Source organism: Pelobates fuscus, chromosome 3, assembly GCF_036172605.1.
Source record: "Pelobates fuscus isolate aPelFus1 chromosome 3, aPelFus1.pri, whole genome shotgun sequence".
NCBI lineage: Eukaryota > Metazoa > Chordata > Amphibia > Anura > Pelobatidae > Pelobates > Pelobates fuscus.
The window spans coordinates 203,649,802-203,670,033 of NC_086319.1; positions in this window are offsets into that span (position 1 = coordinate 203,649,802).

The following is a 20,232-nucleotide window of genomic DNA, read 5'->3' on the forward strand; positions in this document are numbered from 1 at the left end:
AAGAATGCAGCTTCCGGGGGGCGGGGCCTAGCTGTCATGGAGGAAAGACGCACTCCCTCAATATCTCACTTTAAGCAGCTATCAACAAGCAAAATTTCACCCTAGAAGGGGATGACCCAGCAATGTTGCTCCTACCTGATCGACCCGACATGCTTAATAGCGGTCAGCAACTCGACAGATTTTTACTTACCTCCACGTGGCAAGTGTGGCCTGGTGCTCACCGGGCGGGAGAGGCGGACGATCTCCCGATCCTATAATGCCCAGAAGCAGCTACTTCCCGGCAGGAGCTCCATTAACCCCCCCCTAAGACCGGTGGGGGTTATCCCGGTCCACCCCTGAGAGGCTGTCTGGAGCTAATGGACGCACAGAGCACAGCCGCCCAGGCTGACATACTCATCTGCGACTCTCCCAATATGGCGGCAGCCGCGTGTCCGCCTGGTACCAGCAAAGCATGGCAGGATATTGAGTCTAAGCTGGACAGACTCTTTAATCAATTTTGGAAGCAAATAACAAGCAGGAAGCCCCAACAAGCTCCGCCACAGCCCCAACAAGCTCCACCACAGCTAAGCGAAGCAGTCCCCATTAAAATCCACCAACGCAAAAGGCGTCGAAGACGGGACCGGAGGCACAAACAGAAATGCAGAGCCTGCCCCACGTCAAGCACTCGCCTCCACCTTAAGCCACCACAATCCCGCACTGGACGTGAAGCACCACCGGGACAGATCCGACCACCCGACAATACAAGCTTCCACCACCTCAAGCCGCGAACCCGGCACTCAGCCAGAGACTTGCCTTTGTTGTTCCAGGTATCAGGGACTCCCAGAGTCTGCACCTGGCGCCCAGAAGGGATCGGATGAGCACAAGCAGTAAACAGCAGCCTGCCAAGCATGTCCCACTATAGCCGATCCTCCACACCATGCCTTTGATCACATGAACTGCTCTCTGCACATTAACTAATCTTAAAGTATCAAGCGTTTAAACATGTAATTATTTCACCTCCTGAAGAGTTTATTGTCGTAGTTCCTTACATGCCTTTACCTTAACCGTTCATGTATTATGTTATTCACTAGTCTCATCTCATGGGGCGACTCACACTTGATTTATAACTAGTGGTGGAGCTGCTGATATAAATACACAGTTGATAACGTGCAAGCTACAACCTAAACATGACAGCCATCTTTCGCAACAATGTACTGCTATATACTCATACCCTCAGTGCAACTAGCCATGATATACACACGTTCAGCCTAGCATGCTCAAATATAACACACTTCTGTCTAGAAAAAAAAAAAAAAAAGAATAAAAAAAAAAAAAGAATGCAGCTTCCGAATGAATCTAAAATGGATGCTGTCCAGGAGGTGGGAGGGTCTGGGAGGGAGGGTCTGCTGCTGATTGGCTGGAATGTGTCTGCTGACTGTGAGATACAGGGTCAAAGTTTACTCAATGATGACGAATAGGTGGCGAAACCGAACATCGCATATGTTCGCCATCCGTGGCGAACGCGAACATGCTATGTTCGCAAGGAACTATTCGCCAGCGAACCGTTCGGGACATCTCTACTTGTAACTGAAATGTTCATCTTTTTGGACAGTGCTATCGAAATATAATTTTTAATATGTCTATTTTTTCTCAAAAAAAGCATCAGATTTACAGTTATTTGTGTTATGCAAAAGAACATACGTACGAAAATATTAATAGCAGAACATACAATGTATATAGTACTTATCGAATTGTTAAGAAAACATAAAATCACAAAAAGTGGTAAGAAGTGAGAAAATAAATATTACAAAGTGGGAGGGAGTTTTGACCTGACTGACAAGCAGTGTTGACACAAATGACAGGAGCGCCACATAATCATACCATATATGTCCTATTTTTAGTCCATTCAGAAGAAAGACCTGAATCGTTGAGTGGAAGAAACTTTGACACACTTAACCTAATCTTAAGCTGCAAACAGTGATAGCTCAGCTTCATTATTAAGATAGGAGAAAGGAAGCCACATTTCTTACTTTCCAGTTGCCCTGTTTCTCTTCTTTTGGAACAGTAAGGTTTATCTTGGTCTAGAAGAACTACTCCACCAGGGTTCAATTAATACTACACTGCACTTTGCATCTTGGACACCTCAATCTGGTGGTTACAGTTATGATGGTTGCAGAAGCACCACCACACAAAGTCCTTTCATAATTATCGTATTGACTATATACCCTCCTAGACCATGTTTTCTGGAGATTTCATTGCTAGATCTCGGACAGAGGGAGTCCTGTAGACATTAAAATTACAACTTTAGCAATGCATTGACTGAGATTTACTGCACCACGATGAATCACTCAGTGCCACACCATGGTTCCACAGACTTTATATGAGTTAATATGTGGACTTTGGCTGCTGCTGTCCAAAGTACTGTCAGCAGAACCCACTGTTCTGCAAGCACCTCTAGAGTGGGATCTGGAGGAACACTGACAACATAACTCATGCTGAGACATTGGGTGAACTGTTTTTGAATTATACATAAAGGGCTGTCACCTTTATGAATTTTACAATTTCCTTTTTTGACTGCCCATTCTGCTGAGAGTCTACCAGACCCACTATTGTTTGCTATTATATTGTATTATTTTAATGCTCTAAGCTTCACCTTATGGCTCTTGCTTTTACAAGAAGGTGTTTCTCTTAGCTATCCATATTTTCTGCATTTGCCCTGTTTCTGAGACTGTTCCTAGCTATGGACACAGAATTGGAAGATTCAGCATTTATAAGCTGAGCACTGTTTATTTTTGGTCTGAGATTGTCATGCATCATCTAGGCTGCAATTTTCTTTCTTGCTTTTACCTTTTTAAAATGTGATTGTTAAGTGTTTTATATGCACAGGCTGTGTTCTGTATTTACTCAATAAAAAAAAAAACAAAAAAAAAAAACAAAGCAGGATTCGAGTTACATACACAAATTGTGAGAAACTGGAAAGGAGATTTAGAAAGGGTTCAGTGAATTCAAGTGAAAATTAAATAATTTGTCCAAAAGGTCAATGCGGTGCAAGTTCAGATTGAGGGTTATTTCAAACACGTCAGTGTGAGCTACTGACATTTTTTTTTTTCAATTCTTTATTTTTGCGTGCAAATAGTAAGAATGGTATCAAATACTTTTGACATGCCCCGACAGCATATGTTCACAGGTTAGCAATTAACATCAAGTAGCTAGAGCATGACATTGACATACATTGCACAATTTTATAGGTAGTCATAAGTGTTAGTCGTAGGTGTCAGTAGACTTAGGTTGAAAAAAAGAAAGAGGATACATAAAACTTATAATTTATAAGAGACTTAAGAGCATGTTCATGAGGTGTTTGTTTGTGGTGCGTCTCTCAGTGTGTGTTTGTAGTTTTACTATTATTATGCATGACTGTGCGCCCGCATCCGCCATCTCTCCACATGTCAGCCGGCTATGTGTTTGGGTCGGGCATTCGGTTAAGAAAAGGCCTCGGTTAAATGTAGGGCGAGGGCAGCGTGCAGGGCTATCAATTGTGCGGACTCCTGCATTAAAGCACAGGAGTTTTGAGGTGTAGGCACATTTCGTGCTGTGGTAAGTGTAGTAAGACCTCAGACTAAGAGTCTCCGCTCAATAACCCCTGAGTGTCTCCGCTTCGTTCTATATGTTATGTGTGGACTAACGTATCGTACACAATAAAAATTAAACAAGAGAAGGTAAACATTATAAAGAAAAGTAAACAACTTGAACAGGTAGCTGTAGTGTTATTTGCCGCCCGGTCAGAGCCCACTTCTGGAATCGTTGTCTGTCCTCAGCCGGTATCAGCAGCGGCTCTTGGGGTGAAGGGTACTACCTTGGCAATGTCCCATGTGCTGCGTGGCCCGCTTCCTGAGCCTGCGGGTGAAGGTATGCCCAGTTTCTTAAGAAACTCCTCTGTGTCGTCCGCAGAGGTGAGTGGGTAAGTGTGGCCATCTTTGGTGGCTTGGAGAGTTCGAGAGGGGCCCCATTTATAGGCGATGCCCGTAGTGCGCAGGGTCTGTGTGACTTCTTTGAGGGATCCCCTCCATTGTAGTGTCGAGCGGCATAAGTCCTGCAGAAATAGTAGTTGCATGTCCTCGAAGCCGTAAGGCGTCTTCTTTCTCACCGCCTCTTGGACCGCCACTCTGTCTCAGGTAAGTACAAAGCGTACCAGTACGTCTCGGGTAGCTCCAGCCGGGGCCCTGTTGGACTGTGTTAGGCGAAAACAGCCGTCCAGTTGTATATTTTTCACTGAACGTTGTGGCATAAGAGAGGCAAAGAGGCGCCTTAGGAAGTGGGGCAGCTCTTGGTCATCAACCGTTTCAGTGATACCTCTTATCTTGAGGTTTTTACGTCTTCAAGCGTCCACCATGTTATCTAGTTTAATCTGCAGGGCCCTGTGAGCAGCTTGCAGAGTGCAAATTTTCTCGTTGTTGTTGTCTTGTTGGTGGGTTACCGTGGAGAGGTGTTCCTCCATTGCCCCTACTCGGGCCGTCACCGCAGCGATGTCCTCGCAGCGAATGTCGAGGTCCGCGTTAAAGAAGGCCCGTATGTTGTTTAGGAGGGTCTGTATGTCTCCTTTTGTAGCCGGAGCCGACAGGTCCCACGCTAGTGATGTGGGTAGATTGCCCGTTGTGCGTGGTATTTTATCCAGGGCATCCATGCTTTCCTCCTCCTCGGAGGTGTAGGGAGAGTCGAGTGGCGCCGCCATCTTAGGTTTAAGCCTTTGCTGCAGGAGGTCTCCAATGTTGCGAGAGCCTTCCCCGTTCAGGGTTTTCAGCTTTTTAGCCTTCTTGCCCATCTCGGGTGGAGTTTGTAGGGTCGGTGTCAGGATCGGGACAGGGATCCAACACGCAGAGTGCAAACAGTAGAAAGGTACGTGTACCGGGCCTTAGAATGGCCGGACTAACGTACAGAGAATAACAGAGAATGGTCAGAGACAAGCCGAGGTCGAGGGAACGAGAAGACAGGTAAGCGAGAGACAAGCCGGGTCAGAGGGATAACAGAGATAAGCAGAATAGTACAACAAGCCGGGTCAGAACCAAAGAGAATACTAGAATACAAGAGCACTGAGTGACTAGACAAGCTAGAACCACGACAGGGCAATGAGCTGAAGAGAGAAGCAAGCTTAAATACCCTGACTCCGGAGAGTAGACACGCCTCCGACAAGTCCTGATTTGATATCGGACAATTGAGTGACAGGTCACTCGGGATTGGCGTCATGACGTCACGTACTGAGCGTCATGTTAGAAAAGGAAGCGGATCCCTCGCGGCCAGCGTTTAAGTGACTGGATGGACCGCGAGGAACGGAGGAAACGGCTCGTCTAGACGGATAAACGACTAAGTCTCTACCTCTCTCAGAGGTAGAGACCTCAGGTACCCTGACAGTACCCCCCCTCTCAGATACGCCCACCGGGCGGAAGGAACCGGGACGAGATGGAAAGCGGGAGTGAAACGCCCTGCGGAGGCGAGGGGCATGAACATCCTCCTGAGGTACCCAACTCCTCTCCTCAGGACCATATCCCTTCCAGTTGACTAGATATTGTAGCTTCCCCCGGGAGACTCGGGAATCAATAATGGAGTTGACCTCGTACTCCTCCTGACCCTCCACCTGAACTGAACGAGGTGAGGAAACCGTAGAGGAAAATCTGTTGCAAATTAGCGGTTTCAGCAAAGACACATGGAAGGAGTTGGGGATGCGTAAGGCAGATGGCAGAGCTAGGCGATACGCAACCGGGTTGATACGAGTCAGAACCCTGTAAGGACCTATGTAACGAGGGGCAAACTTCATAGAGGGAACTTTTAAACAAATGTTCTTAGTACTCAGCCATACTCTATCCCCAGGAACAAAAACTGGAGCCGCCCTTCTGTGCTTATCAGCGTGTTTTTTGAACAACATAGAATTATGCAGGAGAATTTGACGAGTCTGATCCCACAACTTCTTCAGATTGGCGACATGATCATCAACCGACGGTACTCCTTGGGAAGAAGAGACCGAAGGAAAAATGGAAGGATGAAAGCCATAGTTCATGAAGAAGGGGCTAGAACGAGTAGAATCACAAACGAGATTATTGTGTGCGAACTCCGCCCAAGGAATCAAACCGACCCAATCATCCTGGTGTTCGGAAACAAAGCAGCGCAGATATTGTTCAATCTTTTGATTGGTACGTTCAGCAGCCCCGTTAGACTGGGGGTGATAGACAGAGGAAAAGTTCAATTTGATGCCTAATTGAGAACAGAAGGATCTCCAGAATCGTGAGACAAATTGAGAACCTCTATCAGAAACAATTTCAGAAGGTATCCCATGTAAGCGAAAAACCTCTCTCGCGAAAATCTCCGCCAATTCAGGAGAAGTCGGGAGTTTAGGTAACGGCACAAAATGAGCCATCTTAGTAAATCTATCAACCACCGTGAGAATAACAGTCTGTCTCTTGGAAGCAGGTAAATCCACAATAAAGTCCATGGCCAAGCAGGACCATGGTTTCTCAGGAATGTCCAAAGGGTGTAATAGACCACATGGCGATGTGTGAGGCTGTTTAGTCTTGGTACAAATCTCACAAGCTCCGATGAACTCCTTAATATCCTTTCGTAAGGAAGGCCACCAGAAATCCTTGGAGATCAGGGAATAAGTCTTGCGAATGCCAGGATGACCAGCCACCTTACTTTCGTGGAAACACTGTAAGAGCTCCAATTGGAGTTCAGGAGGAACAAAGTTTCTTCCCTCAGGAGTCTGTCCAGGTGCCAGATGTTGTGACTTCATGATCTGGGCAAGCAACGGAGAATGGATTTTGAGACTTGTGTTAGCAATAATATTGCATTTAGGTACAATAGAGGACAGAACCGGTTCAGATGAAGCAGAAGGTTCATATTGGCGAGATAGGGCATCGGCTTTAGAATTTTTCGAACCAGGCCTATAAGTGAGAACGTAATTGAAATGGGTGAGGAATAACGACCAACGAGCTTGCCTGGAGGACAATCGCTTGGCCTCTCCAATATAGGACAAGTTCTTGTGATCCGTTAAAATAGTAACAGGATGTAATGTCCCTTCCAATAAATGTCTCCATTCTTTTAAAGCCTTGATAACAGCTAGTAGTTCTCTGTCACCAATGTCATATCTGCTCTCAGCACCAGACAATTTTTTAGAAAAAAATCCACATGGGTGTAACGGTTTATCCACACCTAGCCTTTGGGATAGGATAGCACCTATGCCAGTCTCCGAGGCGTCAACCTCAAGTAGGAAAGGAAGAGTGGTATTAGGGTGAACTAAAATTGGGGCGGAAGCAAAAAGCTCCTTGAGAGTTTTGAAAGCAAGGAGAGCTTCCTTAGACCAATTCTTAGTATCAGCCCCTGTTTGGTCATATTGGTAATGGGCGCAATAATAGAAGAATAACCCTTAATAAAGCGCCTATAATAATTGGAGAACCCAATAAATCTCTGAACGGCCTTAAGACCCTTGGGTAGAGGCCAATCTAGAATGGACTGGAGTTTATCCGGGTCCATCTTAAATCCCTCCCCAGAGATCACATAACCGAGGAAGTTTACTTGGGATTGATCGAAACTACATTTCTCCAATTTGCAGTACAGACCATGTTGAAGAAGTTTGTGCAAAACCCTTCTGACTTGTTCGTGGTGAGTCTCAATCTCTCTAGAATGTATGAGTATATCGTCCAGGTATACAATAACACACTCATGCTGAAATTCCCTAAGAACCTCATTTATCAGATCCTGGAATACAGCCGGTGCATTACATAACCCAAAAGGCATAACTGTATATTCATAGTGACCGTATCGAGTATTGAACGCCGTCATCCACTCGTGTCCCTGCTGGACTCTCACCAAGTTATATGCCCCTCTGAGATCTAACTTGGTGAAAATGTTAGAACCCTTTAAACGATCAAAGAGTTCGGTAATCAAAGGAATGGGATAAGCATTCCTAATGGTTATCTTGTTCAAACCTCGATAATCAATACAAGGCCTAAGTGTACCATCCTTCTTTTTAACAAAAAAGAATCCAGCCCCGGCAGGGGAGGAGGATCTCCTAATGAATCCCTTGTCTAAATTCTCGTGAATATACTCCTCTAGAACTGAATTCTCTTTAGTAGATAACGGGTATACATGACCCCTGGGAGGCATAGTACCAGGAAGTAGGTTAATCTTGCAGTCAAAGGATCTGTGTGGAGGTAAGGTATCGGCTCTCTTTTTATCAAATACTGCCTTTAAATCCAGGTACTGAGGCGGTATTTGTGTCTCTGTAGGATTAGAGGAGTTAGCCGACGTGTTAGCCAGGCAAAGAGGCGAGACCCTCCGCAAACATTTCTCTTGACAATTCTGACCCCATGAAACTATCTCCCCTAACTCCCAATTAAAGATAGGGTTATGTCTCTTTAACCAGGAGTACCCCAGGACTATGGGAATAGAAGGAGAGGAAATGATCAACAGGGATAGGTCTTCCTCATGCAAGATACCAACAGTTAAATTAACAGGTATGGTCTCACGGAAAATAACAGGCTCAAGTAAAGGTCTACCATCTATGGCCTCAACGGCCAGGGGTGTCTCCCTTAACTGGGATGGGATAGTATGCTTGTTAACAAAAACTTGATCGATAAAGCTCTCAGCGGCTCCAGAATCGATCAAAGCCATGGTTTTTACTACTCCCTTCTCCCAAGTCAAAGAAACGGGTAACAGAAGCCTGTGATCTTTATAATTGTGAACAGAGGACAAAATAGATACACCCAAGGTCTGTCCTCTAGAGAAACTTAGGTGCGAGCGTTTCCCGAACGATTGGGACAATTTAGGCGTAAATGACCTCTGACTCCACAGTACATACATAAACCCTCCCTTCTCCTGTACTGTCTCTCCTCCTCTGTGAGGTGAGTATTACCTATCTGCATAGGCTCTGGGAAACGTGAGGTTTTGATCTCAGAATTTTGAAATGCAGGAGCTAGTTTAAAGGAGGGTCTACGAGTCCTATCTCGAGTATTCTGCCTCTCTCTTAAGCGTTCATCAATGCGAGAGATAAAAGAAATTAAATCCTCCAAATTCTCAGGGAGCTCTCTAGTAGCGACCTCGTCAAGGATTACATCTGATAACCCATTTAAAAATACGTCTATATAAGCCTGTTCGTTCCACTTAACTTCTGCCGTCAAGGATCTGAACTCTAGTGCATAATCCACAAGTGTTCGATTTTCCTGTCTAAGGCGCAACAGTAATCTAGCTGCATTGACCTTCCTACCAGGGGGGTCAAAAGTTCTTTTAAAAGCAGCTACAAAGGCATTATAGTTATACACTAACGGGTTATCATTCTCCCATAAAGGATTAGCCCATCTCAGAGCCTTCTCAATGAGTAACGTGACAATAAATCCAACCTTCGCTCTATCTGTAGGATAGGAGCGGGGTTGTAATTCGAAATGGATGCTGATCTGGTTCAAAAAGCCACGACACTTCTCAGGAGAACCGCCATAACGTACTGGTGGAGTAATACGAGAAGAAGCACCTACAGTAGCTACTTCTAGACCTGAACTTACAGGAGAGATCGAAGGAGTACGTGTCTCCTCTGGTGGGTTACTAGCACGAGACAATAGCGCCTGTAGTGCTAGGGCCATCTGATCCATCCTGTGTTCCATGGCATCAAACCTGGGGTCGGAAGAACCAAGCTGACTGTTTGTACCTGCAGGATCCATTGGCCCTGTCGTAATGTCAGGATCGGGACAGGGATCCAACACGCAGAGTGCAAACAGTAGAAAGGTACGTGTACCGGGCCTTAGAATGGCCGGACTAACGTACAGAGAATAACAGAGAATGGTCGGAGACAAGCCGAGGTCGAGGGAACGAGAAGACAGGTAAGCGAGAGACAAGCCGGGTCAGAGGGATAACAGAGATAAGCAGAATAGTACAACAAGCCGGGTCAGAACCAAAGAGAATACTAGAATACAAGAGCACTGAGTGGCTAGACAAGCTAGAACCACGACAGGGCAATGAGCTGAAGAGAGAAGCAAGCTTAAATACCCTGACTCCGGAGAGTAGACACGCCTCCGACAAGTCCTGATTTGATATCGGACAATTGAGTGACAGGTCACTCGGGATTGGCGTCATGACGTCACGTACTGAGCGTCATGTTAGAAAAGGAAGCGGATCCCTCGCGGCCAGCGTTTAAGTGACTGGATGGACCGCGAGGAACGGAGGAAACGGCTCGTCTAGACGGATAAACGACTAAGTCTCTACCTCTCTCAGAGGTAGAGACCTCAGGTACCCTGACAGTCGGCAATCGTCGATTTTGGGGTGATAATTCTCTCTTTGTCTAATTCTGTGCAATTTGCAGCGGGAGCTCAGTCGCCGTGCGTCTGCTCTCTTCGGTGTCTAGGCCACGTCCCCACTACTGACATTTTTATTGTTGCAGGCCTATCCATTCATAGTAAATAGAAAAACTAAAACTAAGATCCATTTAACATTAATTAGCATTTAAAGAGGCAGCTAGGAAGTCAATGCCAACACTCACTTGATGGAGAAGTTTAAAAGAAGTGACTTCGTAAATACAGTATTTACTTTTCCCACAAGTATCCACCATGATCCAATATTAAAGAGGCACTCTAACCACCAAGACTATGGTAACTTAATAAAGCGGTTTGGATGTATAAGTCATGTTCCTGCAGTTTCACTGCTCAAATTGGTGTCAGTTAGGTGATAAATCATATTATTTATACAGTTCTAGGTACAACTCTGTCCCTGACTGTGACTCAAACAGCATTTGGATACACTTCCTGAAGAAGAGAGATCTAATTTTAAACTTCAATTGTTGTACTGTGTGTTTAATTTAGATCTTGTCATTAATTGTTCTGTTAGTTGCCTGTTAGAGCCTGGGGACCAAAGCTAAACAAAAAAATATATAATTTCAAATTAATAAATAGAAGATGGTTGCATAAAGCTAGGTTGGCAGGCTGTCAAAGTTCATGTGACAGAAGAGATTTTACAGTTTTAAAGTTTTTTTGTTTTTTTTTACATCAAATGGAACAAATAATCCTTTTTTATGGTACTGTATTCTATTAAAAAAAACAACAACAACACATATTATATATGTATATATATATATATATATATATATATATATATATATATATATATATATATATATATATATATATATATATATATATAAATATATAGTAATGTGTGTTATTTGCATGGTGTGTCTGATGGACCGGTTGTGAGCTTAAATAAAAATGTAAGATAAAGAATAAAGAATAAAGAATGTAAATCATTAAACACATCACCAAGTTGGAAACATTCTATTGGGACATTCATCAGCCCAGGTAAGATACTTTGTAAATAGCAGCTAAAGCAAACTCTAGCGTTCACACTAAACTTGTCTGGAACAGTAACTCCATCAAGAAACAGTAACTCCATAAAGAAGCCCTCCTACTAGCAGGTTAATATCCATTTTAATTCCATTTAACACCACAGATTCTTTGTAAATACTATGAAATGCTGTCCATAAAAAAGGGAATAATATTGCTGATATGGTGAAAATGTTATTGAAGAAACATTGCTATAGTTTGCAGAAAATAGTTCTAAAATATTTGCATGTTAGTAAGAACCAGGAGAGTTGCAGTTATGCTTATTCACAGTTTTGAAACACATATTGGATCATGAGAGGGCACAATTTCTTAAATGGAAATGGACTAGAATCTGATCTTTATGTATAAATTATACCTTGTAGAAAAAATGGTCTGAAGGGGGGCGGGGCCTGACCTGCACAGGCTGTTTACAGGGAAATACCAGCAGATCTCATGCCTGGATTAAAGCCGGGGTATGCTACCCATACTGGGGGCGCCCTGGTGAATCAATCATCCGATACCGGACTCGAATGTTTCCCACAAGCGAGAACCCCAGGTGGCAGGCTGTGGCCCACGATGGACGGGGCAGGGGGGAGACGGCCACTCTCCTCGCCTCAACGCCAGGGGCATGGAGCCGCCAATTACCCGCTCCCCCCCCTCAGGACCAGCTGGGGTGATCCTGGTCCAGGCAGCAGGGCATAAGCGCGAGCTGACAGCAGAGCATACAGGGCAGCCCCATGCTACACGAGCACTTAAAATGGCGGACGCCACGTGCATTCAACACTACCACACGGACAAGCATAGCATCATTGACAAACTCGAAGCCATACTCGACGCCTTCTGGGCACGAATGATGTGCAGGGAGCGACACAATACATTTCCAGTGAGTACACCCGTTATAAGACCCGTACATGCCCACCGCAACCACATAGGCCCCCGGCTGATGGGCCCTAAGAGTTGGCGCCGAAGACGGAGATCCCGCCTGCCTAACCACAAACAGGCAAGATCAAGGCATACTGCGACCCTAGCCCGACTTGGCCCACAAGCTCACCCCAAATCCCGCATGAGGCGGACACTCAAACCGCAACCGGCAACAAGCAAGCTACAATCACAGCTCCGATCCTGCTCGAAGCCATGGAGAGCTCCAGAGCACCAAACAGAGAATACACTTACCCGCAATGTCCACACCGGTTCCCGCCGTGACGAGCAGATGAGACAGCAACTGGAACCCACGACGCAGCACATTGCAGAGCCTCAGCAGGACCTTCAAACGCTCCCAACACCCTTCAATGCGCTGGGTATCGGCTGACCGAGCACTCCCAGACCGGGACGCACAGCGGTATAAGTCCAAGGCCTCTACTACTATAGACGCTATCTATACCACAGTGGCACTGCCTGAGCAGAGTTTTTGTACTCCTTAAAATGTATCCTAGCCTTTAACACATCACTCATTTGCCTCTCAAACCTAAAGATTATTTACAATAGCCTTAGAGTAAGCGACGGTATTCTTCTGTTTAGCACTCTGAAAAAATGAGTATTCCCCTTGACACACACATCGCATAAGCTACTACACCCGCTCACTATTTTACTCATGTTTATGACTTGACAAACACATTACTAGAGCCTTATGGTCGATGTTTATTTAATCTTAAGTTACCTGAATCTAGCATATTGATACCAAGCGTACTGTCTTCACTATTCAAGCTCTAGAATGTTTCTCTTGTTTTTTTTTATTGCAATCTCAATCTACGTTTAAGCCTGTTTACTATGTAATATCAAACAAAAAAAGTGCTTTGTCTATCTACTACCCTCTGTAACAAATGTTTAGCAATCAACGTATGGAATGCCGTTGGGGTACCATATGTAAGCCTGTAACCATTATAAGCACTGCAAAAATAAAGAATTAAAAAAAAAAAAAAAAAAAAATGGTCTGAAGGACTAAAAGTGTGTCAATCACCATGAAAATCTGTGAAACCAACAGGGACATTTTTTTTAAAGTAGTTTGCAAAAACTGGAGTTTACCAGTAGAGATGTCCCGAACGGTTCGCTGGCGATTTGTCCCCTGCGCACATAGCTTGTTCGCGTTCGGCACGGAGGGCGAACATATGCGATGTTCGGTCCGCCCCCTATTCGTCATCATTGAGTAAACTTTGATCCTGTACCTCACAGTCAGCAGACACATTCCAGCCAATCAGCAGCAGACCCTCCCTCCCAGACCCTCCCACCTCCTGGACAGCATCCATTTTAGATTCATTCGGAAGCTGCATTCTTTTTTTTTTGTATTATTTTTTATTAATTTTTTTAGACAGAAGTGTGTTATATTTGAGCATGCTAGGCTGAACGTGTGTATATCATGGCTAGTTGCACTGAGGGTATGAGTATATAGCAGTACATTGTTGTGAAAGATGGCTGTCATGTTTAGGGTGTAGCTTGCACGTTATCAACTGTGTATTTATATCAGTAGCTCCACCACTTGTTATAAATCAAGTGTGAGTCGCCCCATGAGATGAGACTAGTGAATAACATAATACATGAACGGTTAAGGTAAAGGCATGTAAGGAACTACGACAATAAACTCTTCAGGAGGTGAAATAATTACATGTTTAAACGCTTGATACTTTAAGATTAGTTAATGTGCAGAGAGCAGTTCATGTGATCAAAGGCATGGTGTGGAGGATCGGCTATAGTGGGACATGCTTGGCAGGCTGCTGTTTACTGCTTGTGCTCATCCGATCCCTTCTGGGCGCCAGATGCAGACCCTGGGAGTCCCTGATACCTGGAACAACAAAGGCAAGTCTCTGGCTGAGTGCCGGGTTCGCGGCTTGAGGTGGTGGAAGCTTGTTTTGTCGGGTGGTCAGATCTGTCCCGGTGGTGCTTCACGTCTGGTGCGGGATTGTGGTGGCTTAAGGTGGAGGCGAGTGCTTGACATGGGGCAGGCTCTGCATTTCTGTTTGTGCCTCCGGTCCCGTCTTCGACGAGTTTTGGTGGATTTTAATGGGGACTGCTTCGCTTAGCTGTGGTGGAGCTTGTTGGGGCTGTGGCGGAGCTTGTTGGGGCTTCCTGCTTGTTATTTGCTTCCAAAATTTATTAAAGAGTCTGTCCAGCTTAGACTCAATATCCTGCCATGCTTTGCTGGTACCAGGAGGACACGCGGCTGCTGCCATATTGGGAGAGTCGCAGATGAGTATGTCAGCCTGGGCGGCTGTGCTCTGTGCGTCCATTAGCTCCAGACAGCCTCTCAGGGGTGGACCGGGATAACCCCCACCGGTCCGAGGGGGGGGTAACAGAGCTCCTGCTGGGAAGTAGCTGCTCCTGGGCATCCCAGGATCGGGAGATCGGCCGCCTCTCCCGCCCGGTTAGCACCAGGCCACGCTTGGCACGCGGAGGTAAGTAAGACTCTGTCGAGTTGCTGACCACTATTAAGCATGTCGGGTCGGTCAGGTAGGAGCAACATTGCTGGGTCATCCACTTCTGGGGTGAAATTCGCTTGTTGATAGCTGCTTAAAGTGAGATATTGAGGGAGCTCACACGAAGTGCGTCTTTCCTCCATGACAGCTAGGCCCCGCCCCCCGGAAGCTGCATTCTTAGTGAGAGGAGGGACAGTGTAGCTGCTGCTGATTTAATAGGGAAATCGATAGCTAGGCTAGTGTATTCAGTGTCCACTACAGTCCTGAAGGACTCATCTGATCTCTGCTGTAAGGACAGCACCCCAAAAAGCCCGTTTTAGGGCTAGAACATCAGTCTGCTTTGCTTTTTTTTTTCCTGTGTAATCTAATTGCAGTTGCCTGCCAGCGTGTGTGTCAGGCTCACAGCGTATACTGTGCCCACTTGCCCAGTGCCACCACTCATATCTGGTGTCACAATAGCTTGCATTTAAAAAAAACAAAAAACTTTTTTGACTGTAATATAATAGCAGTCAGTTTCCTTCACACGTGTGCGTTTCAGGGCCTGCCAGGGCACAGTGTCACACCAGTGCAACTCATATCTGGTGTAACAGTAGTGTACATTAAAAAAAAACTAGAAATTTGACTGTGAAATAATAGCGGTCAGTTTCCTTCACACGTGTGCGTTTCAGGGCCTGCCAGGGCACAGTGTCACACCAGTGCAACTCATATCTGGTGTAACAGTAGTGTACATTTAAAAAAAAAAAATACAGGGGGCTTGATGTCACCTTTCGGGGACCCTTGGTGTTGTACGTGGCTGGGTGGAGGAAGATACCTTCAATGACATCAGTGAGGACAAGGAACGGGACATGGCTAGCTTGGTATCCAACCTTGTGCAAATGGGGAGTTTGCTTTTGTGCAAATGGACTGTTTGCGGTTGTTTGCGGTGCGTTAAAAGGGGAGTTTGGTCTGTCACTGTGAAGCGGGCGTAACCCTTACACTACCTGATCAATACAACATCATATCTGATTTTTTAAAGCACGTTATTCCAAACAATTTAGGAATGTTAGGTGATTTATACCCTTTATGGATTAAAACCAGACTCTGCATCAACTATGTAATTTTCCATGGGAGTTTTGCCATGGATCCCCCTCCGGCATGCCACAGTCCAGGTGTTAGTCCCCTTGAAACAACTTTTCCATCACTATTGTGGCCAGAAAGAGTCCCTATGGGTTTTAAAATTTGCCTGCCCATTGAAGTCTATGGCGGTTCCCCCGGTTCGCCCGTTTGCGAACATTTGCGAAAGTTCGCGTTCGCCGTTTGCGAACGGAAAATTTTATGTTCGCAACATCTCTATTTACCAGCGATCAAAGCCTAAAACATCCAGCTACCACTCGTTAATGTGGAGATTTTAATTCTGATGTGTTCTGTGTACTTGATAGCCTCAAGTATTGTTAAGCTGTTTGAAAATAGTTGGACAGAAAATGTAATTATGACCTACAAAGACTTCCATCACAACCACAACAACACGCAATAATGTTTATGATGCTTATATCTCCTCTTTGATGTTATTTGTAAAATGCTGAGATAAAGGGTACTTAGCAGTCAATTACTAGGGATATATGGTAAACTGATCGTCGTGGGAGTGTTTAGTGGCACAGACCAGAGGTAGTAGGCAAATTCTCTTGGCATGCATCTGTTTCATTAAGTCTAATTTGCATTTATGCTTTGGGTCTCTATACATCGCAAAGGGTAGTACAAACAAATATCCTAGTGGGTTTGTCTAAAAAATATATCCATTATTGTTACAGAAGAAGCCGTTATGAGGCCAATATTAAGCATACTATGTGCAGTTGCAGTATTTAACGTGCAAAGGATCCATGAAAAAAAAATGGTTTGGCTGATATGAATGTTTTACATGATATCACACATTTTCCACAGTTGGAACAGCACAAGCATAACCATTTAAACAGCACAAGCATAACCATTTAAACAGCAAAAGCATAACCATTTGAACCAATGCAAGCTTTAACAATATGACTTATGTAATACGGCCATATGGATCCAACTATTCTGCTGGAAGGTTGATAGATATGAATGGCATCTCCTCTTGAAACAAATGAAAAATTTTAGCTGATTAAGGTGCATAGGCCATGAATTATGCAACATCAATGTGGTGCATTACGGATTAATTAAGCCCATTAATCCTGGAAACCTCTATTGATATACTTATCCCAGTGATTTCTTTACTAATAGGGCTGTTGACTCAGAAAAACAACATTCCAGATGTTAGAAGATAATGGGCTCAAACTACAGCATTGAAGGGCCATATTGGTATATGTATTGGGATTCTGAAAGACACTTACCACAATGCTCATTAATACAACATTCATTTTATGACATTACTTAAAATAAGGGTAGCAAATATTATAACACTCCAGTAAGAAAAGATGATTTGGATCCTCAAGAAGTGTGTTTACCAGTACTGGTGTAGCTAAAGTGGATGTTAGTTGGTTGATGTTTCTGGTTATTGGTGCCATTAAGCTATTGTATACATACTAGTCAATAAAGGAACATATTGTAGCACCTTCCTTACCATAATTTCCCTCATTGCTTTCAATCCTGTCACACCTATATAATAGGCAGAACAGAACCATGGACTTGGAACACTAAGGAAAGCGGGTCTGGTAGGAATATGCTGAACTTGACATGCTCTAGGGACAGGAGGTTCTATGAAGGTAGAGAAGCAGCTCATGATGAACCATTGAAATGTTGGTGGTGTATTTTAGAAGACACTTATTATAGCAGTAGACTAAAAGAACATGTGAGTAGGCCACACCGAGGCAAGCTGCAGTCACAGCTAGTCTGGTTTTAATTAAAATACTTGGTACAAGGGGTTATGCTGGCTGTTGACATCGGAAAATATATTGTCTGCCACCAGGGTTAGTTTAACTGGTACCATGACCAAACTCAAAAACCTCTTGAAGCTGGTAGGAGTATACTTACGTTACAACATTAACATTAGCAAGGCCTCTCTTTTTTTTTATTTCTATGAATTTATTAATTTTCAAGCCAGTTTCTTTTTAGAAACATTAGAATTTAAGCAGGCCTGTCTGTGTAATGCTACCCTCATCTGTTGTAAATCTTGGATGAAATATTTTATCTTTTTTTTCCATTCCGAATTTTGATCTTATGTACTGAAAATGTTAGGCTAAACTATGTTATTTCACTGTGTGGATATGATTTTACATGAAGCTTTTGGCATTATTCACTACCTTGAAATCTTAAATTTGATGTTAGGTGAAAAAGAAATGTGCCTTGCAAATCATTATTGAATAGGTCTAGGTTGGAAAGTGGCATTTTTGTTCAAATGTTAATATAGAATGGATAAATTACTTGTGCATGACTGTTGTTGACTAAGATAAAACTACTTCTTGATACCTACTAAAAATTACTTTCTTGACAAATACAGCAAATGTATTAATTAAAAAGTAAATTGAAAATAATGGTTTAGACTAGATTTGTGCAAAAAAATTGTTTGAGATGGTTCATATGAATCAAATTCCTTCCAAATCACACCTAAACAAATAGATTAGTATGGATTCATCTGTGGAGTCTTATTTATTACATATGACTCCACAGGTAAATCCTATACAGATCGTGTAAATTAAAAGGAATTTGATTTGGACGAATTGTCTTAACAATGTTTTTGCACAAGTCTAGTTTAGACCATCCCTGGCCAAGAAGATACTATGGCTGAGTTGGCGAACGTTCCAATCTTAAGCGTTCTGGGCTTATTTTACAAATTAGACTTTTAATTCACCACCTTTAACTGCAGTCATTATAAGATGCATGTCTACAAATGTCTAAACACTAAGCATAAATCTATTGATCCTCGCGTTCGTCTGTCTATCCATCCATTCAACCTTTCATGCTAGCTCTTTCACACAATTTATCCAGTGTGTTTTAACAATGTAAATTTAGGTAGTGACTCCAGGATTTCTACCTTGTAAACATAGTACACTTTAATTGTGTTTCTATACAAAGACAAAACGTGCATTCTCACTGTCTTGTCCCCTCACCTCGCTTATTTTGTACACCGTGTTCCCCGCTTCTCACCTCTGCAGTGACAGGTATCATAACAGAAATACTAATTAGGGGAAGTCAATGCACTCCTGGGAACAGACAGGATTGTGTAATATGACAGGTGACAGACCAGAGACTAGCTAAGTGATTGAGGGTCAAATGGTGTTAGATACATTGTCTTATGTGCAAAGCTTTCACTCCCCCATAGCTATCAGCCAACTAACTATATCTTCTTTGTTTCTTAACTTCCTAACATTTTTTTCAGTTTGTAAGCGTGTAACTCACTGTCTCTGACAGCCTACAAGTCTCAGCCTTTGTTTCATTAAATGTCTTTAGGTGAATTACTGCTCCCAAATCCATATTGCTTTTTTGCAGTATACAATCTGCTCCACTAACAATACATTACTTTCCTTGCAAGTAAATAAACAGTGATTTGTCATTAATTGGGGACTGACTTCTTGATTTAGAATGTATTTGCCAGTGCCTTGTTATTCTCATACATTTTCTTTCACAATTCAATAATTTGAATCCAAAGCTTACCAATATATTTATTTCCACTAAGAATATATTGCATAAGCCAGAAGTGTGTTTTAGTAATGTTTAGTTATAAGTGTGGGGTGAATGATTCTTACAGTTTGTATTGGATGCTACAAGTTCTAGCTATTGTGGTACTTAGGATTAAACCTGCAGAATTTTGTCTCCAGGGAAAATTCAGATGCATTCTGGAAGGATTTAGATACCAGCAGCTGAGGAATTTACACTAGTGTTCTTTGAGAATTTAGACCCATGCCTCTGGGGAAAATCAACATTTTGTTCCAGCGGAGATAGACGTCAATCTCCATATAACTTTGTTTCATGTTTCTACAGGAATTAGACCTTTGCATCTGCAAAACTTACTACTGCATTAATTTAAAATGTAGCCTTTTGTTTGTGCAAAGTTTACCCTACTATGTCTGTTGAATTTCAGCTCCTGTCTATATGCAGAACATAGAAGCATGTTCCCATAGTATTTAAACTTCTGCCCTGTAGGACTAAGACTTGAAATCCATTGTATTATCTATAAGATTTGTGATGACACTGATAATGTTACCCCATATTCCACATAGCTGTTCAATGAGGATACACAAAAGCAACAATTTTATAATAAACAAGTTAACGTGCGTAGAACCAAGAGCATCCCACTTAAACAAGTCTACAAAAATATAGAAAATTGAGTAAAAGAGCACAAGAGATACAGATAAATGTATCTGGAAAAGAAAAAAAAAGGCATCTGCAATTATTAAACATATTTAAAACGTATGAAATTCATGATTTAGCCACAGAGCAGCAAACAATGAAATGGATTGTGGAACCACAATAGAAGAGAAAAAAAAGGGAGGAATCGGAATAGAAAAAAAAAAGGAAAAACATATAAGCTTTCCCAAAAAGATGAGATC